The sequence below is a fragment of the Triticum dicoccoides genome, chromosome 4B (assembly GCF_002162155.2).
Source record: "Triticum dicoccoides isolate Atlit2015 ecotype Zavitan chromosome 4B, WEW_v2.0, whole genome shotgun sequence".
Classification (NCBI taxonomy): domain Eukaryota; kingdom Viridiplantae; phylum Streptophyta; class Magnoliopsida; order Poales; family Poaceae; genus Triticum; species Triticum dicoccoides.
Genome location: NC_041387.1, coordinates 211,486,626 through 211,491,527, shown reverse-complemented (window position 1 = coordinate 211,491,527; position 4,902 = coordinate 211,486,626).

Below are 4,902 nucleotides of genomic sequence, written 5' to 3'. Positions count from 1 at the left end.
ACACACACATTCCGCACCACCACCGCCACTTTGAGGCATGTCAAAATTTTTCTGTAGTGAACATGTGACCAAAGAAGTGTCGTGTTAAAATCTGAAAAAATAGAGATCATTTGACCATTTTTATACATTGAACGATTTCCTAGGGATTTAATGTGCAAAAAATCAAATTTAACCTACATGTGCACCAAAATGGATTGCAAAATTATATGTGTATCCCTGGGTGCATGTTTCCCCGTGAAAGAGATTTCAAAACATTGAGAATATTGATTTTAAAATTTTAGTAAATCCAAAACTTAGTTGAAATTCATGAAAATTATCGTGGTGTCATATATGGACACCAGTAGACTGTGAAATTGTATTTTTTCGTCAAATCTTAGACAAGTTTTGATATAATCTTCTTACAAATGGGAGATTGTTAATAACTGGAAACAATTATTTCATACGGATTATTTATTTGGATCATGTGCGTTAGACTATGCCATGCTTCAGTTAGGCAGTAAAGTGGCAGAATGAATCATCAATAAACAAAAACTATACATGCCGCCATGCACCCCGTGTGTCATGCGAGCAGGCGTGAGTTGATGGGATGCATGCAAGCACTCCACTGTGCAGGCAGACCGGGAGGTGTGCGTGTAGGTGTATGAATTGACGGGAGGCATTTTCAATGCATAGTGTCACTGGGAGGCGTGCTATTAGCTATGTGAAATGATGGTAGAAATGCCAGAAGTCTGCCGCGCAGGCTCACCGAGAGGCGAGACAACCTTTGACCACCGCCCACCTCGCTCCCACTAGTTTGTATTAATGGCGTGCCCGAGCTGCTGGCCATAATATGCGGCCCTACCCCAGGTCCACAGGGTCAGTGTCGTCTGCACTCTGGAGTGTATGAGAATGCCGCCGAAGCGCACCATCAGAGGGAGTGGGAACGCCGGGGCTGGTGGAGCACCCGCACAACGCGTCAAGCTAGGCACAGAGGTTGTCATCACCGCCGATGAGGTCTTGCAGTAGCACGACCATGACTTCATCAGCGCCATCATGCCCCCCCTAGCCGGAGCCAGAAGTCCACAGCAACTCAGGCAACGACAGCGACTCCGCTGGAAAACTGGTAGTCATCTATACCCATTTGTGTGGAAAACTTATCATGTATTATCCCTGGTTACTCCCCCACCCCCTCTATTTTTTGGGAATACAAATCCTATGGTTATGTTTTGTCAGTCCATGAAATTAGAGTAATTAAGATCCGTTGGATGCATGTAGTGTATACATTGTTTGAATGGTATCTGTACAGGGTTAGTGATTTATTGTTTGTTCTGTACAAATGGTTTTTGTTAATAATCTGACTAGGGTTAACCTGTGTGCTAATAATTCGTGGCCAGATCTTGAGAATTTATTTTGAATGTCCTACATATATGTTTGCGCCTTTTTTCCTTCCAGATCTTGAGAATTGACCTGGTGCCATCTAGCAGACAATCTGGTACAAATGTTATGACTCCCACTGCTGAAAAAACTTGCGCTTATGTTGGTTGATCTGTCGGAGGCCTCACTTCACAGCTTTATCCACTCCAGCTGCCCTACCCTGGAGTGCTTGGTGCTTGTTTTTGGAAATGGAATCCATGTCCCTTGTCTAAAAATAAAGTCGCCTCACCTTGTAAGCATTATAATTTGTTTTGAAGGACAGGAGCTCATCATCTAAGAAGCCCCTTCACTTCAAAGGTTGTTCCCTCATTGGTGTTATGCACCTTCGCAAATAACTATGGTCTCTGTGCCTAAACTGGAGACCTTGGGTGCAATTGATGATCCATTTAAACCATTCAAGATGGTGTTTGGCTCCACACTTAATTAGGTACCATATATTATTCATGTACACTTTTGTAATCTGCATTTTTCATGTGTGCGCACAAGTTAACTATTATCTTGGAGTACACTTTGGGTACTAATATTATGTTCTATGCTGAATGAAGAGATTGTCCATGGGTGGCCTATCAGGGGTGCGAAATTTTGTCAAGACCTTATATATATTAGTATGTGGTGTCTTGATCTGAACATGAGTATTGGCTTGCTGCGATGCTTCCCATGTCTGCAGAATTTTTATATACAGGTGATGATTTCACGCACACTCAAAGCCCATATATAATGTACTAGAATTAACCGTTCAGATATCGCTCCTTCGACATACTCTATTGTAGACATTAACTGTTTTCAATCTTCATGTCTACTGAGGTACTAGCACTTGGAGAAAAACGTATAACCAATCGATGGGTGAGGAAGCACAAGGATTTTCTCAGATATCATGACATTCGTTTGAAGACAATAACGTTGGGAGGATATGCATCCAACCCTGCAAACACTAGCTTTGTCACATTCTGCGTGTTGAATGTGAGGTTACTATTGTCCGTGAGGATTAATTTTTTCAACAAGAATTTTCTCACAAATGGATATGTTGAACAAAATAAAATGACGTTTTAGGTGGACATAAGGGCTTCTGAACGTGCTCGACTTCTACTTACAACAACTTGTCATCATCCTGGACCAGTAGAATTTTTGTGCCGGGATCTTGATTTTATGGATCAGACCGATCCATTTGATTGTGACTGCCAATACTTTGGTGTAGTTAGAAGTTATTGCCCTGTTCAATCTGGGTTTTGTCTAAACTTGATGAACAATTAATCCTCACTTTTGGACCGTTTGTAAGTTGGAGTTAGATATTGTTGCCCTTTTCAACTTGGCTTTGAACCATATTTTCTTTCATACTGGGCCAATGGCTTGCCATTTCTTTAATTAAGACAAAATATTATAAGCAATCACAACATAGGGAAAGAACATCACTCTCGCGGGATCCTTGAGATCATTGTTCATTACAGAAACCGCAAGTTCTTAGCACCTGCCAGCACCCACAAACTTATTTCCAGCTAGCACACCAAATGGGACAAAAGTCTTAATAAGAAAAGTTGCATGGTAGTGACAGATTTGGATTCTGACATTTGGGACCCATGAGGAAAAAGCCTATCAAAGGCAGTGTAGCGACCAGACCTCAAACAGTCCAATCTCTGTGCTTTAGTGTCATCCCTGGATTAGTAATGCTGACACGCATAGTACTTGAAGGATTTATAACAAAGTAGCAATCACACACTTATTACATCGAATGTCTCAAAAAAGAACTTATTACAATAAATATGGCTTAAGGCCATCTAATAACAATAACGACGGAAGGCTTGGAAGATAAGTGAGTCCATCAACTCCAACGGTATCACTGAGTATAGAACCACGACCTAAGGCACCTTACTCGTCGTCTGAAAAGTTTGCAACATGAACGTTGCAGCCCAAAACGGGTCAGCACATGGAATATGCTGGCAATGTAACACATAGAGAGTAATGAAAGAAAAACTATACTACATGCATGTATGGCTTGGTGGAAAAGCTCTATGGTTACAGTTTTGCGTAAAGCCAATTTTTCCCTACTACAAAGGAATACATTTTATTTAACTATCATGGTGGTTGTTAAACATTGAGAGTGTAGACACCCTCTCAATCCTAATTAAGCATCATCATTAAAACCCAACAATATTAATTAAAGTAACATGATGAGATTCACATGATAATCCAAGTACAAGATACTCAAGATGTCCTTAACCGGGGACACGGCTAACCATGATTAGTTTATACACTCTGTAGAGGTTTGCGCACTTTTCCCCACAAGACTCGATCTCCTCCGTTGGGATTCTCACACTACATGATGTTTGAGAAATGGATGACCGAGACATAGTGTTTCAGAAGCGCTAGCACCTTACGATCGGGTAGACAGTACCAACCTACATCCCCTACATCTGCTAGTCTACCACTGTAAGAGTTCACACGACTTAGTCAACTATGCTAGAGCCCATAGTAGCTTGTGGCTGCACACAGAAGTTTCTAGCATGAATAATCTCATGATCCCTTTGAGCCTGGGTGGCGGTCCTAAAGAAAAATAGGCAATCGCTGGAATACCCAGGTGCCTCAATCCACCCAGATGTGTATTAAAGTTGCCACCTTAAATAAACCATTAAATTAACAATCTCACATCTGTCATGGATACACTCACCCAATCCACGTCTACTAGCATAGCATGGCATGATAAGAAAACGTAGAGTAACTCCCAAGGGTTTGCTAATAAAATAGGTAATAGGTACTATCTCATCTACATCCCAAAATCCCACATATTAATAGATCCTAATCATGCAATTATTTGAGGATTGATCTAATGCAATAAAACTGGGTAGTAAAGAGGTATGATCAAAGTGTTACTTGCCTTGCTGATGATCCGTGAAACCTAGCGATTCAAAGTAGCAAGCGGCGCACTCCGGGTACTCTATTGCAAACAAACAAGCATACAATAAGTACTCATCTAATGCACAGGTAAAACTCGAATAAGAGAACTAACCAGAAAGTTCAACTTAAGAACTCCGGTTTGCAAAAAGAATCAAATCAAACGAAGCAACGAAAGTCAAACGGCGAAAGAAACAAGCTTCGTTTTACTAATCCGGACCTAAGTCAAATTTTACACAAACAAAATCTTGTTTGAGTTGGTTAAACGGAAAGAGGGTTTCGAGAAGAAACTCTAGGTGCTTGAATCGCCTGATTCCGATAAACGAGCGAAAAGTTATACTAGAACGAAAATCGGATCAGAAATCACGATCAGAAATAATTGCGGAAAAATCCGAGAAAAAAAAAACTGACGAACAGATTAATGAACGAATGTTCGTTAACTGAAACTAAACGGAGAATTCGTTCGTTAAAAACGAACGAACGGGCGAACGCTCGCTAAATAAATAAACCGAAAAAAAATAAAACTGATCTATTAAAAAAACGAATCTAAGGTTTCTAAAGACAAACCTGATAGGGTTTTAAAAAAAATGGACCACGGCGGTG